At 36.3% G+C, this 16,814-nt stretch overlaps 1 long non-coding RNA gene across 2 annotated transcripts; it reads left to right on the top strand.

Annotated features, from left to right (window-relative positions):
* The first annotated feature begins 13,522 nt into the window (after nt 1-13,522).
* LOC110281534 (uncharacterized) lies at nt 13,523-16,806 on the top strand. Of its 2 annotated transcripts, none has more exons than XR_008009617.1 (5): nt 13,523-13,939; nt 14,290-14,494; nt 14,920-14,992; nt 15,506-15,666; nt 16,469-16,806. It is a non-coding gene; the product is annotated as an uncharacterized LOC110281534 (long non-coding RNA). The 2 variants fall into 2 exon arrangements; XR_008009616.1 differs by having other exon boundaries at nt 14,247-14,494.
* The last annotated feature ends 8 nt before the right edge of the window (nt 16,807-16,814 follow it).

The following is a 16,814-nucleotide window of genomic DNA, read 5'->3' as shown; positions in this document are numbered from 1 at the left end:
CGCGTGGGAGGCCATACTTCCCATTCGACGCGGACGCGTCAGCGACGCGGTCGCGTGGGTCGATATGTGCTGTTAGCACGCCTCCAGCCACGCTCCAGCGTGACTCTCTGTTCACTTTTATTTTTCCTTTCTCTCCAAGCGACGCGGACGTGTCGCTGATGCGATCGCGTCGCGTAGTGAAATTTTTTTTTTATAACTGAAAAATGCAGAATGCAGAATGCAATGCTTAATGTGAATGAGATGCAAAATTCCAGGTTCAATATAATAAATAAAATAAAATTCAAAAACAAATAAAACTAAATAAAAATGAAAAAGGACGATCATACCATGGTGGGTTGTCTCCCACCTAGCACTTTTAGTTAAAGTCCTTAAGTTGGAAATTTGATGAGCTTCCTGTCATGGTGGCTTATGCTTGTACTGATCCAGGAATCTCCACCAGTGTTTGTGATTCCAGTAACCTCCGGGGTCCCAAACTAGGCATGTAAAGCCCTTACGAAGCTTCAAATAGATTCTTAGGCTCCCGGGGTGACAAATGTCAGAACAGATTCTAGGATCCCAAACTTTACCTTTACACCCGTTTTTGTCTTGATCTGCATTTTTCTAGCCGGGTGAAAGGTGATCTGAATTCTCACTGCAGCGACCAAACAGCTTCCTAGACCCATTCAGTTGAGCTCTATACCAACCTTTGCGTCTAAACTTAAAGCTTCCAACCATAATGAACCTTGCAGGACAATTCCTACCACTGACCATCTTCCTTTTACTCTTAATGCCACAAAGAGCTCTAAGTTGACCATCCGTCTCCAGTAGCCCATATTCAAGTGGGATTAGAAAGCTATGGGATATGAATTTTACCCACTTGAATATTGTGAAGGATGATGGCGACTTAGGGGGAGGTATTTTTAATGAAATTGCAAGCTCCACTCCCTTGTGCTCTTCTCTGATAATTACCACCTCTTTGCAAACTTCTTCAATTTCAACCTCTTCCTCTTGGTAGCTCTCTTTCAATTCAATCTCATTTTCATTGCTTTCTAGGGGCATGGGAGGTTGTGCTTCTTCTTCTTGAATCTCCATTTCTTGATCAACTTCTTCCAAATCTTCAAATGTAATATACATTGGAAGTTGTACACCCTCCTCAGCATCAATTTCAACCGTCTTGGAAGGAGGCTCGATGTCTTGACTTTCCCATGGAGGTTCTGCATCTCCTAAGTCTTCAACCACTTCTTCTTCTTCTTGAACAATGACAGCTTCTTCTACTTGTTCTAGTACGAATTCATTCTCTATCTTGTTCACTGGGGTTTCTGGTATCTCCTTCATGATACGCTCTTCACTAGACTGTCCACATGGGGCTGTGGCTGATCCTTGTGTATTTAAGCGTCTAGAAGCCCATTGAATTAATACTTGCCCCAGTTTTTGAGTGGTTGCCTGAAATTCAAAGTTATGTTGAGGAAAGGGTTCATAGGCATATGGTGGTGGTTGTTGATAGTCCATTGGAGGTAGTTGTTGCCATGAGGGTTGATCAAATCCTTGTGGCTCCTCCCATCTTTGATTGTTCCAACCTTGATGCCTATTCTCATTGTAATTTCTTCTTCCTGCAACATTATTGTAACCAGACTCATAGCCAAAGGGGTGAGAGTTCATAGTAGTGAGACAAAATAAAAATAAAAAAAAATCAATAAAAAGAATGTCATAAAAACAGTCGTGTTGTAGATATAGTCTCTAAACCGACAGAAATCCCTTTGTACAAACGTTTTGGGTGTCACAAGTAACAAACCCCTTTTTAAAATTGATAACCGAGTATTGAACCTCAGGTTGTCTTCTCAAGGAATTGCAGGGAGGTATGTTCTTATTATCGGCTATGAAGAATGTAAATTGGGGGTTTTGAGAATTTGGGCAATGGGCACAAGCATATTTTCAAAGCAATAAAAATAAATAAATAACTAATTATATGACAAGTAAAATAAAATAATAATAGTTGTAAAATAAACCTTTGGCAAGGTATAAGAACTGGAGGTCCTTCCCTAGTTATCCTTATCAATTGATGAGAATTGGATTTTTCTCCCACTTTGTTAACCTCTAACTATGAAGGTAAGTTAAGTGGATGAATTCCAATTTTCAATTAACAATGAGTTTGATAACTCAAGAGTCACCAATTAATCAACCACAGCCAAGAATGTAAAAAGCTAAATTAAAATTATAAATATCTGAAATATCTTCAATTCATTCAAAGCAGTAAAATCTAACATGGAAAATATTCATAAGCCAATTGGGCAACAGGAAAATCCAAATTAGTTATATCAATAAAAGACAGTAATCATCAATCTGAAATATCTCAAATAACATTAATTAAGAAAATTAATCTAAACATGGAACATTGAAAATAAATAAAAATAAAGAACCTGGGATTGAGAGTCACTCCTAAAACTAAGAGAGGTCATAATCCTAAGAGAGAGAGAGGAGAGAACCTCTCTCTCTAAAACTACATCTAAAACATAAAAAGTGAATTCTAAAAAGCATAATTATGAATGGATGCATTCCCCCACATTATAACCTCTGGTCTATGCTTTCTGGACTTGGATTTGGGCCAAAAAGGGGTTTAGAACTCGCTGGGGCGTGTTCTGTAATTTTCTGGTGTGTGGCCTCTATCACGCGTCCGCGTGGGTCACGCGGTCGCGTCATTCGGAGCTTTTCCTTGCCACGCGATCGTGTCAGTCATGCGACCGCGTCATGTGCGTTCTGCTTAAGGTGCGCGGTCGCGTCAGTCATGCGGCCGCGTCACTAAATCTTCGCTTCTGGCACGCGATTGCGTCGTCCATGCGATTGCGTGAACACGAGTTTCTAAAAAGCACTGTTTTGCTTTCTCCTTCCATTTTTGTATGTTTCCTTTTCCATCCTCTAAGTCATTACGCCTTAGAAAATCTGAAACTACTCAACATACTAATCACGGCATCGAATGGAAATAAAGGTAATTAAAATAATTAATTTTTAAAGCTTAGGAAACAAGTTTTTCACAATACGAATAATTAATTTTCAAAGCTTAGGAAACATGTTTTTCACAATATGACATAATAAGGAAGGGAAAGTAAAACCATGCAATTAATGTGAATAAGTAGGTGAGGGATTATATAAATCACTCAAATTAAGCACAAAAGAACACATGAAATATGGGTTTATCATGGCCCTAAGCACTTTGTTTTCTAGTATTACCACCAGATACATAAATGCCACAGACACATGATTGGGTGAACCTTTTCAGATTGTGACTCAGCTTTGCTAGAGTCCCCAGTTATAGGTGTCCAGAGCTCTTAAGCACACTCTTTTTGCTTTGGATCATGACTTTAACCACTCAGTCTCAAGCTTTTCACTTGGACCTTCATGCCACAAGCACATGGTTAGGGATAGTTTGATTTAGCCGCTTAGGCCTGGATTTTATTTCCTTCCGCCCTCGTATCCATTGATGCTCAAAGGCTTGGATCCTTTTTACCCTTGCCTTTTGGTTTTAAGGGCTATTGGCTTTTTCTGGTTGCTTTTTCTTTTTCTTTCTAATTTTTTTTGCCACTTTTTTTTCGCAAGCCTTTTGCTTTTTCACTGCTTTTTCTTGCTTCAAGAATCAATTTTATGATTTTTTAGATAATCAATAACATTTCTCTTTTTCATCATTCTTTAAAGAGCCAACAATTTTAACATTCATAAATAACAAGATCAAAAATATGCACTGTTCAAGCATTCATTCAGCAAACAAAAAGTATTGTCACCACATCAATATAATTAAACTAAATTCAAGGATAAATTCGAAACTCATGTACTTCTTGTTCTTTTGTATTAAAAACATTTTTCATTTAAGAGAGGTGAAGGATTCATGGACTTATCCATAGCCTTAAGACATAGTTGCTAAATACTAATGATCATGTAATGAAGACACAAACATAGATAAACATGAAGCATAAAAATCGAAAAACAGATAAATAAGAACAAGAAAGTTAAGGAATGAGTCCACCTTAGTGAGGGTGGCGTCCTCCTCTTGCAGAACCAATGGTGCTCTTTAAGCTCCTCTATGTCTCTTCCTTGCTTTTGTTGCTTGATCCCTAGTGATTTTGGTGCTCCTATCTTTAGTTACTCCCAATAGTTGTGTGGAGGAAAATTTATCCCTGGAGGCATCTCAGAGATTTCTTGATGAGGGAATTCCTCATGCTCTCTTGATGTGTTGATAAATACTCTACTACTGAGCTATGGAACTTTGAGATGAATCTCTCCATCTCCCATGACTCAGAGGTATAAGCAAATGCCTTCTCTTTCCTCTTTCTAGAGGTTTCTCTGGCCTTAGGTGCCATCAATGGTTATGGAAAAACAAAAAAGCTATGCTTTTACCACACCAAACTTAAAATGTTGCTCGTCCTCGAGTAAAAGAAGAAAGAATAGAAGAAGAAGAAGAAGAAGAAGAAGAAGAAGAAGAAGAAGAAGAAGAAGAAGAAGAAGAAGAAGATATGGGGGAGAGGGAGAGATGTGTGTGTTTTGGCCATTTAGGGTGGGTTTGGGTGGGAAAGAGATTTTGAATTTGAAGGTAGGTGGGGTTTATGGGGAAGAGTGGATGGATGTGATTGGTGAAGAAGAGAGAAGGTGAATTGAGGTAGGTGGGGATCCTGTGGGGTCCACAGATCCTGAGGTGATCCTGTGGGGTCCACAAATCCTAAGGTGTCAAGGATTTACATCTCTGCACCAATGAGGCGTGTAAAATGCCCTCTGCATGCAATCCTGGCGTTTAACGCTAGACTGATGCTTGTTTCTGGCGTTAAACGCCAGTTCTATGCTTGTTCTAGGCGTTCAATGCCAGTCTGTAGCATGTTTCTGGCGTTGAACGCCAGCTCTCCTCAGTGTGCAATCCTGGCGTTTAAACGCTAGATTGCTACATGTTTCTGGCGTTCAACGCCAGATCCATGCTCTGTTCTGGCGTTGAACGCCAGCCAGATGCTCCTTACTGGCGTTTAAACGCCAGTGAGCCCTTCCTCCAGGGTGTGATGTTTCTTCTGCTATTTTTTATTCTGTTTTTAATTTTAGTATTTGTTTTGTGACTCACATGATCATAAACCTAAGAAAACATAAAAGAACAATAAAATAAAAGATAGAATTAGATAAATAAAAATTGGGTTGCCTCCCAATAAGCGCTCCTTTAATGTCACTAGCTTGACAGTGGGCTCTCATGGAGCCTCACAGGTGATCAGGTCAATGTTGTAGACTCCCAACACCAAACTTAGAGTTTGGATGTGGGGATTCAACACCAAACTTAGAGTTTGGTTATGGCCTCCCAACACCAAACTTAGAGTTTGATTGTGGGGGCTTTGTTTGACTCCGTTTTGAGAGAAGCTTATCGTGTCTCTTTTTCATGTTTACAGAAGGATAACCTTGGGTCTTAAACAGAAGGTAGTCCCCATTCAATTGAAGGACTAATTCTCCTCTATTAACATCTATCACAGCTTCTGTTGTGGCTAGGAAAGGTCTTCCAAGGATGATGCATTCATCCTCCTCCTTTATAGTGTCTAAGATTATCAAATCAGCAGGGATGTAAAGGCCCTCAACCTTTACTAACACGTCCTCTACTAATCCATAAGCTTGTCTTACTAACTTGTCTGCCATTTGTAACGAGAATATGGCAGGCTGTACCTCAATGATCCCCAGCTTTTCCGTTACAAAGAGTGGCATAAGATTTATGCCTGACCCTAGGTCACACAGAGCCTTGTCAAAGGTCATGGTGCCTATGGTACATGGTATTAAGAATTTACCAGGATCTTGTCTCTTTTGAGGTAAAGTTTGCTGAACCCATGTATCTAGTTCACTAATGAGCAAGGGAGGTTCACCTTCCCAAGTCTCATTACCAAACAACTTGGCATTCAGCTTCATGATGGCTCAAAGATATTGAGCAACTTGCTCTCCAGTTACATCTTCATCCTCTTCAGAGGAAGACTAGTTTTCAGAGCTCATGAATGGCAGAAGGAGGTTCAATGGAATCTCTATGGTCTCTATATGACCTTCAGATCCCTTTGGGTCCTCAATAGGGAACTCCTTCTTGCTTGAGAGACGTCCCATGAGGTCTTCCTCATTGGGATTCACGTCCTCTCCTTCCTCTCTAGGTTCAGCCATGTTGACTATGTCAATGGCCTTGCACTCTCTTTTTGGATTCTCTTCAGTATTACCTGGGAGTGTACTAGGAGGAGTTTCTATGACTTTCTTACTCAGCTGGCCTACTTGTGCCTCCAAATTTCTAATGGAGGACCTTGTTTCACTCATGAAACTTAAAGTGGCCTTAGACAGATCAGAGACTATGTTTGCTAAGTTAGAGGTGCTCTGCTCAGACTTTTCTGTCTGTTGCCGAGAAGATGATGGAAAAGGCTTGCTATTGCTGAGCCTATTTCTTCCACCACTATTAAAGCCTTGTTGAGACTTTTGAGGATCCTTCCATGAGAAATTTGGATGATTTAATTATAGGTGTTTCCATAAGGTTCACCCATGTAATTTACCTCTGCCATTGTAGGGTTCTCAGGATCATAAGCTTCTTCTTTAGAAGATGCCTCTTTAATACTATTGGATGCATTTTGCCATCCATTCAGACTTTGAGAAATCATGTTGACTTGCTGAGTCAACACTTTGTTCTGAGCCAATATGGCATTCAGAGCATCAATTTCAAGAACACCCTTCTGATAAACCCCAATTTGACGGTTTATCTTGTATTGAATTTAGAGTATTTTGTAGACCTTTTTCTCACATTTAACCAACGAATTACCATGGTTTTGTATATTCTCCTTTATTTGTGTTTAAGAGTAAAAACATGCTTTTTGGGTCTTAAAATAGATAAATCTAATTCACCTTGATTCTATTAGATGCCTTGATATGTTTGTTAAGTGATTTAAGGTTTAGTAGCCAAAGATTGGATCAAGGGAATGAAGAAAGAAAGCATGAAAAGTTGGAAAACTCATGAAGAAATGAAAGAACTGGAAAGCTGTCAAGCTGACCTCTTCGCACTTAAACGACCATAACATGAGCTACAGAGGTCCAAATGATGCGGTTCTAGTTGCGTTGGACAGCTAACATCCGGGGCTTCGAAACGATATAAGATTTGCCATATTTGCATCGCGCACGCGCACGGTACGCAGACACGCCGATGGTGGCACATAACCCACTTGATGCAACTCGTGGCCAACAAATTTAGAAGCCTTGTGGGCCCAATCCAACTCATTTTTGATGCTATTTAAACCAAGGATTGAAGAGGAATCAACATACTTGTCATCATTAGTCATAGTTTAGTTTGAGAAGTAGTTAGAAGTATTTTTTAGAGAGAGAAACTCTCACTTCTCTCTAGAATTAAAATTAGGAATTAGGATTAAATTAGGATCTCATAGTTCAAGGTTAAATTCAAGTCTCCTTCTACTTCTACCTCCAATTGGTGATTGCTACACTTTGGTACTTCTTTCTATCCCTATTCTCTTATTGTAATTTCTCTTATTTTGTTTCTAGGTTTTGTAATTGAGATACTCGTGTCCTTTTATTTTCTTTCAATAATGCAATTTGAGGTAATTCATGATAATTGTGATTTCCTTGATTGTTGTTGTTAATTCTTTGTATTCAATTGTTGTTATAATTCAATCTTGTTGTGATTTACCATACTTTTCTTTTGCACCTTCCAAGTGTTTGATGAAATTTTTGGGAGAATGTTAGAGTAGAATTTTTGTTCATGGCTTGAGAAAGTAATTTAGGATTTCTTGAGTTGCTAGTGTCCAATTGATTGATAGTTGATAGCCATTGACTCTAGCCTTCATTAAGCCAATTAGTGGAAAGCTAGGATTTATGGACTTGGATTGAAGTTACTCACTTGACTTTCCTTTGCTATTTGATTAAAGGATGACTAAGTGGGATTAATCCTTGCAACTACCATACTTGTGGCTAGTGATAATGATGAAGACCCTTGACAACCAAACCTTGCCAAGACCATTTTGTTAATAAAATTTCATTACCATTTGCTATTCATTTTTCTCATCTAAAATCCCAAAATAAATAAATCCATAACCAATAACAAGAACACTACCATGCAAGTCCTTTGAGAGACGACCCAAGGTTTAAATACTTCGGTTATTAATTTTAAAGGTTTGCACTTAGTGACAACCAAATTTTTTTATGAAAGGATTTGTGTTGGTTTAGAAACTATACTTACAACAAGATTTTATTTGTGAAATTTTAAACCGTCAAAAATCCATTCATCACCTTCCTCTGAGGCGTCCCATTATTCATGGAATTCCTCTCAGAAGTGTACATGAATTGGTTATTTACAACCATTTCAATAAGTTCCTGAGCTTCTGCAGCTGTCTTCTTTAGGTGAATGGATCCACCTGCAGAATGGTCCAGTGACATCTTAGAGAACTCAGACAGACCATGATAGAATATATCTATCATGGTCCATTCTCAAAACATGTCAGAAGGACACCTTTTGGTCATCTGCTTGTATCTTTCCCAAGCTTCATAGAGGGATTCACCATCTTTTTGCTTGAAGGTCTGAACATCCACTCTAAGCGTGCTCAGCTTCTGAGGAGGAAAGAACTTAACCAAGAAGGCCGTGACCAGCTTATCCCAAGAGTCTACGCTATCCTTAGGTTGTGAGTCCAACCATGTTCTAGCTCTGTCTCTTACAGCAAAAGGGAAAACCATGAGCCTGTAGACTTCAGGATCTACTCCATTAGTCTTAACAGTCTCACAGATCTGCAAGAACTCAGTTAAAAACTGGTAGGGAACTTCTGATGGAAGTCCATGAAACTTGCAGTTCTTGTTGTATTAGAACAACTAGTTGAGGTTTCAGCTCAAAATTGTTTGCTCCAATGGCAGGAATTGAGATGCTTTTTCCATCAAACTTGGAAGTAGGTGTCACCAAGCATCCTCCTTGCATTATTGTTGTTGGGTTCGGCTTCCATCTCCTTTTCTTGTTCGAAAATCTCAATAAGGTTGTCTCTGGATTGTTGTAATTTAGCTTCTCTTAGTTTCCTCTTCAGAGTCCTTACAGGTTTAGGGTCAGCTTCAATAAGAATGCCTTTTTCCTTGTTCCTGCTCATATGAAAGAGAAGAGAATGGAAAAGGAAGAGGAATCCTCTATGCCACAGTATAGAGATTCCTTTATGTTAGTAGAAGAAGAAAGGGAATAAGAGTGAAGAAGAATGAATAATCCAAACACAAGGGTGAGGATAGGAGCAGAGATTTGAGATGGAGAGAAGTGTTAGTTAATGAATAAATAAATAGAATAAGATGAGAGAGAGAAGTTTTCGAAAATAATTTTTGAAAAGAAGTTAATGATTTTCGAAGATTAAAGGTGAAATAAAATTAAAATTAAAATTTGAAACAATTAGTTAATTAAGAAAATTTCGAAAAAGAGGGAAGTGATTTTCAAAAATTAGAGAGGGAAAATTAGTTAGGTGGTTTTGAAAAATATAAGGAACAAATAGAAAGTTAATTAGTTAGTTGAAAAAGATATTAAAATCAATTTTGAAAAGATAAGAAGATAAGAAGTTAGATAAGATATTTTGAAATCAAATTTTTGAAAAAGATATGATTTAAAAAGATATGATAAAAAATATATGATTAAAAAGATATGGTTGAAAAAGATTTAAATTTTAAAATTAAAATTAATTACTTGACTAACAAGAAACTAAAAGATATGATTCTAGAATTTAAAGATTGAACCTTTCTTAACAAGAAAGTAACAAACTTCAAATTTTTTAATCAATCACATTAATTGTTAGTAAAGTTTCAATTTTGAGATAAAGGTAAGAAAAAGATTTTAAAAATCTCTTTTAAAAAAAATCGAAAATAATAGAAAAAAATGAAAAAGATTTGATTTTTGAAAAAGCTTTGAAAAGATAAGATTTTTACAATTGAAAATTTGACTTGACTTATAAGAAATAACTAAGTTTTAAAAATTTTTGACTAAGTCAACTCAAATTTTAGAAAATTATGAGAAAAATAAGGAAAAGATATTTTTTTGATTTTTTTTAATTTAATGATGAGAGAGAAAAATATAAAAATGACCCAAAAAAATGAAAATTTTGGATCAAAACACATGATGCATGCAAGAACACTATGAATGTCAAGATGAACACCAAGAACACTTTGAAGATCATGATGAACATCAGGTACATATTTTTGAAAAAAATTTTATGCAAAGAAAACATGCAAGACACCAAACTTAGAAATCTTTAATGCTTAGACAATATGAATGCAAAGATGCACATGAAAAATAATAAAAGACACGAAACAAGAAAATATCAAGATCAAACAAGAAGACTTACCAAGAACAACTTGAAGATCATGAAGAACACCATGAATGAATTTTCAAAAAATGCAAGAAAAAGATAAACATGCAATTGACACCAAACTTAAAACAAGACACAAGACTCAAACAAGAAACATAAAATATTTTTGATTTTTATGATTTTATTGATTTTTTTTTTTATTTTCTTTTGATTTTTTCGAAAAACATATAGGAAAAAGAAAATAAGAAATTCAAAATTTTTAATAAGAATTCCAGAAATCTTTCAATATTGGCCTAAAGCTCCAATCCAAGGGTTGGACATGGCTTAATAGCCAGCTAGTTTTAGGATGGCATTACATGCATTGAGGTGATTAGTTGAAGTCTCATTCCAAAAGGATTTGGATATGGCTTTAAAGCCAGCTAGGATTCAACATGCTTCATGAAACTCTAGAATCCATTCTTAAAAATTATGAAGCCATAGAATGATTTATTTTTAATTAAAAAAATTTTTTATTTTTTTTTCGAAAACAAGAAATTTTTTTTTTGAAATTTTTTTTAAAACAAAACAAAATGAAAATTACCTAATCTGAGCAACAAGATGAACCGTCAGTTGTCCAAACTCGAACAATCCCCGACAACGGCGCCAAAAACTTGATAGGCAAAATTGTGATGATCAACCATGGCGCCAATAAACTTGGTGCTCTCAAACGTGAATCACACTTTGTCATAACTCCACACAACTAACCAGCAAGTGCACTGGGTCGTCCAAGTAATACCTTACGTGAGTAAGGGTCGAATCCCACGGAGATTGTTGGTATGAAGCAAGCTATGGTCGTCTTGTAAATCTCAGTTAGGCGGATAATAAATGGTTATGGAGTTTTCGAATAATGATAATAAATAAACAGAAACCTTGACTAGGAGAAGATTAAGAAGATATTTTATATAATTAAAATAAAAAACCTTGACTAGGAGAAGATTAAACGGAAGTTCTATCCTTGTTGGATGTTCCCAAGAGCAATAGAAAGAGGTTGTTGTTTTTACTTAGTTAACCTTTACCGAATAAAGGAAAGTCAAGTAATTGAGCCAACTCTGATTCACAAGTCCTAATCCTCTCCCTTGGGAAGGATTAGCGTTAGTGACTAGAGAGTCAGACACCAACTCCCAATTACAAATTAACTTTTGAGTATTTCAACTCAAGGGTCTCCTATTAATCAACTCCAAAGTCAAGTTGAGAACCTACTCCATTGACATGGATGCCATTTTTGCATACATGTAAAGGGAGTAGAAAGAAGACATGGTAATTAAACTTAATTGAAAATAATCAACAAATAATGAAATTAATTGAAAAAATATCCTTGCATTAATAAATTCCAAAATCGAAGGTATTCGTATGTAACTCTAGTCAAAATAAATGGGAAATAAAAGAGTAAGCAAATAGAAAACAAACTATAATGATAGTAACTTCAACGGAGGTAGTAACTCTTCTCAATATCCAATCCAAAAGCATAAAACTAGAAAATCTACGAATCTATGAATGTGAAGAATCCTAGAGGAAGTGGTATCTTTTCTCTAAGATTAAAAACTAAAACTAAAACTAGTGAATGTGACTCTGTGTGTTGAGTCTCTGCTGTCCCCTGGCTCTAGTCTGTGTTCCTGGGCCAAAAATTGGGTCAAAAAGAGGCCTAGAAATCACCCCCGGCAAATTCTGATCTGTAGCACGTGACGGCCTTCCACGCGTACGCGTCATCAACGCATGCGTGTCGATGTGCATTCCTCTAATCACGCGTATGTGTACTGTGCGCGGGCGCGTCGCTGCTTTATTTCCTAACCATGCATACGCATTCTTTGCTCGTGCGCGTCGTTGCTCTCCCTTGATATCTTTAATTCCTTATCTTCCTTCTTCCATTACATGCTTCTTTTCCATCCTCTATGCCATTCCTGCCCTGTAATCTCTGAAAACACTGAACACACACATCATGGCATCGAATGGAAATAAAAGGGGATTTAAGAAATAGTCAGTTAAAGGCCAAACAAGCATGTTTTCAATCATAGCATCACTTGGGAACGTAAATGTAAAACCATGCATTTCATATCAATAAGTGTACAAGAGATTGATAAAATCCACTCTACTTAGCACAGGATAAACCATAAAATAGTGATTTATCAGGACACGCTTTTAAAAGCGTGGCCTAAGGTTCCAAAGTGTGCTCAAATTTCAAGGTGTGCCCCAAAGTTCCTCTTTTTTCTTTTTGAGCTTATTTGTGCTTTTTTTGTTTCTTTTTCTACTTATTTCCTACAAAATTTATCAAATCAAAAGATCAAAGAAATATACTATTTAAGCACAAAAATACTCAATAATTAAGCATCAATCATTAATTTCTTGTGTGAAAAAGCATAGAAAAACACATCATGATGCGCAGTCATCATGAGGGACATCAATACTTCTGGGCTTCAAAGGATAGTGAGATTTTGAACCTGTTCATAATCATAATGTCATTAACCCCACTCAGTAATCAGACATGAGCTTAAATGAACAATCAAGCATTGGGTAAGTTTCTACTTCTCAGTCTTACATTATTTTTAGTTGCTTGAGGACAAGCAACAATTCAAGTGTGGTGTTGTGATGCGTGAGAATCTTTACCCTATTTTCGTCGTATTCTCTAGTTAAATTTAGTTAGAATTTATTGAGTTTAATTATATTTTAGTGTTAAAATCCTCTTTGGATGTTACTTTGAGGTGTTTTGGTATTTTTATTATATTAGGTGAAATTCGGGCCAATTTGGCAGAATTTTGTGCAAAAAAAGAGGAAGAAAGTTAATGCTATCAACCTTGACCTCCTTGCACTCCAATGAGCATAACGTGAGCTGTAGAAGTCCAATTGATGCCATTCTAACGGCGTTGGAAAGAAAATATTCAGAGCTTTCCAACAATATATAATACACTACAAGAAAAATACCCATTCAGCCACACTTTTTTTAAGCTACATTTGAAAAGCGTAGCCTATTCTAGGAATAGGCTACGCTTTTCTCCGTGTTGCCCTTTTATAAGAGAAAAAGATACACAATTGTGGCATCATTTAAAAAGTGTAGCCTTAGGTATTATAGAAATCACTTATAAAGCGTAGCCGTAGGTTGATATTTATAGATTCACTTTTTGTATCAAAGAAGACGCTTTTAGAGGGTAGCCTATTTGTTGAGTTTTGGGTGCGTTTTAAAAGTGATGCCTAATGTATCTAAAGCCAAAAACTTGACACTTGTGAATTTTTTTCCTCTGAAATTTTTCCCGTAAGCACACACGCACACTCACCACCCACTTAGTGAAATTTTTAGTCATTCCCTCCAAAGCTCATCATCACTTTTCAGAGAAGATCAAAACCCTTTCAGAGAATCCTTTCAGAGAAGAAATTTTTACCCAAACCTCCAAAGCACGAAGAAAACCCTCACCATCGTAAAGATCGAAACCCGCTGTCTCACTATCGTCGCATCCCAGTCACCACTCACCCCCCATCACCAGTCACTGCCACACACGACTCACCACTCACCACTCACCACTGACCGTCGCTCCTCTTCGCCTTCCTGCTCTGATCGTCGCTGTGCCGCCCATACCATCTTCGATCGCCGCACTTCTCGTCGTCCTCTCTGTGCTCGCGGCGTCGATTAGGTATGTATTAATTTTCATTAGATTCTGAAGTTTGAGGGGTTTAGGGTTCCAATTTTAGAAACCAATTTTCGCTCGGTAATCACAAACACAACAACTATGCTCTTATGTATTTCTTGTATTTCAATTAGAATGTTGAAATTTGAGAGTAACTAAGTTGATGCATGAGCCAGATACGCCATTTTTGAACTGAAATCCTACTTGTTATTACATCAAACAATATTTACTGTGATGTCTATATTGATGCTTTACATTGTTCTGGTTTCTAGCTAATATTTTCTACTCCTAACGATTATACTTATTTTTCTAGCTATTTTTCATCCAATCTATAAACAAAACTCAATAAATTATAGTGTTGGTGTGGTGAGATCACACACAGAAATTGGTACTAGCTGCACGATCACCCATTTTCAAAGCCCAAATTTGTGGTCCTGTGAAAGATCAGAATACTGATTGTATAAACACTGGCTACAACTTTAGCACTAGCAGAGCAGCATCATTGTTTTCAGCTGAAAGCATTCTATCTCAAGTTTATTGCAACCTCCGAAAACCTCAGAGGTGTGTTTTTTCTTCCATGGATTTTAAAATGTTTATTTATTTTTTAGGTGACATTTTGATTGATATGTATTTAGTTAATTATATTCGAGTAATTTGTTTGGTGTTTTGTTCACGGCATCTGAGGCAGCTAGTTTTGGAATCAGTTAGTGACACTTACTGTGTTCCCTTCTCTTCCCTTAAATTGCAATTGCCTTCTGGTTCTGTTAAAAATAACTTATTCCAAAAAATGAGTGTGGCCCAATATTGTGCCTAACATAATAAGACACCTTATACAATAGTAATCTAAATGACTTACATTGAACATTGTTTGTGTTTAAAAGTAGAACCAGTAACTTATTATTTATAAAAGCTACTATCTTCCTGATATATTTATGTGTTTCTTTAACTGAATATTTGTGGATTAGTGTCTGACTCTGGTCATGCAGGATTTCTAAGGCTATAATAAATGAGTATTTAGAGAAGATTGATGCCATTGCATCCAAACTACTTAACTTTGAGGTGTGTATTTCTAATCTCTTATTTTTACTTCAAGGAGATAATTAGAATGAAAAAATCTTGGATGCTACCTATAAAGTTACTTTTTTTTGTTCCAACAAAAGATGGAAATTCAAACTATATGAAGATGGAATTTGCGCATTTGAATTTTTGATAAAGAAAGGATTCTCATTTTCACTTTGGTTCTAATTTCTAAATTTCTGAAAAATTAACTATGCTCTATAATTACTACCCACTCAGCTAAATAAACACCAAGAGCTTTTTTGAACAATGGCAAAAATAAAAATATATAGTATGTGAAAAGTGTATATAAAAATTTCATTGCTTGAATTTCATCACTTGGTTGGAATGAATCATAAGGCAGAAAAATGGGCTCCTTTTGATTTGTTTACCATTCTTCTGTATATCCTATTTTATCTTGCAAAATACTTTTACTTAATTCTGATAATAAAATTTATTGATTAAATATCTATATTTTTTATTTTAAAAAACTCCCTCCTACTGCTCTTCTTCAAGCTGTGTCACCGCCGTCGAATCTGGTCCAGCCGCCGTCCCCACTCCCACTGCTCCAGCACCGTCGCAGCTTGTCTATCGTCAGGTTGCTTCGCCTCTATTCCATGGCCGTTGCTATTCCATTTCTGTCTCCTGTGCCCCATTGCTCTCTCTCCCTCATCTCGGTTTGAGTTCTGGCCCGCATCTGAGTTTGAATTCCGCTTGTTATTATTTTTTTCTTGTTTTTATTTTGTTATTGTGATTTAATTGTTGGTGTTGTTGCCGTGTAACTTTTAATTGCTCCTGTTGGTGTTGTGAATCTGAATAACAAGAATGATGACATATTGATTCTAAATCTGAATAGTATTGATTAAGAGAAAAGGAATAATTAGAGGACATGTACTGAAAATTTTATGTTAAATCTGAATAATATTGATTCTTTCTTCCTTTATTAGAATTTGCTTTTTGATTTTACATTTTGCTTTTTGATTTTGCATATTGCTTCATCAGGGTTTGTTGATTTTGTTATATTTTGCTGATTGAATTCATATAATTGCCATAGTTTCCCCTCAGCTAGTTTAGGTACTTGGCATTATATCTTTTTTGACTGCTCAATTATAATAAGTTCATGTGAAATGAAGACATTCAAAAAGTGCAATGAATTAATTTTTTCATATTCACTACAAGAAAACAGGATTATCTTTGTGCTTTTGTGTCTTAATTGTGATTGGACTATGTGTCTTGATCAAATTGTTGAGGATTGTTTCCTCCAGATTTAGGTGCTCCAATTGAATATCTATAGTTTTTGTTTCATGATTTGTTGGTTTGTTTGTGAATATTTGAAATTTGGAATGCTCTGCCTGGGTTGATATTGTTGCTGATTTTGAACCTAAACTTTGGATTTTGTTGTTGCATTTTCATTTGAATTTCTGGATATATTATAATCAATTCATATATACAAAATCCACCAATATCATGGTTTTGCAGATTGACGAAAAGCTTCTTCAAGAAGTGGTTAATATGGGATTTGACAGAAATTAATTGGTTGAATCTTTATGCAAAAGGATCCAAAATGAGGTCTGTGCCCTTCATTCTCTCCTTTCGTGACTTCTTGATTGTCTCTTATTACTATCTATATATTTCTGGGTACTGTGGCAAACTACTTGTTATTGGATAACTGGTTCCATGTTTCTAGTGGCTATCTTGGAGCTGAGTTTCAAGAGACTATGGTTGACTCTTTACCTTAGATAGTTGACTCTTTTAAGTCTTAATGGATCTAATAATATCTCTTCCTCTGCTCAATATCTCCCACTTATTTATTTATTTTCATGTG

Source organism: Arachis duranensis, chromosome 5 (assembly GCF_000817695.3).
Source record: "Arachis duranensis cultivar V14167 chromosome 5, aradu.V14167.gnm2.J7QH, whole genome shotgun sequence".
Taxonomy (NCBI): domain Eukaryota; kingdom Viridiplantae; phylum Streptophyta; class Magnoliopsida; order Fabales; family Fabaceae; genus Arachis; species Arachis duranensis.
This window is presented reverse-complemented; position numbering and strand designations above follow the sequence as displayed.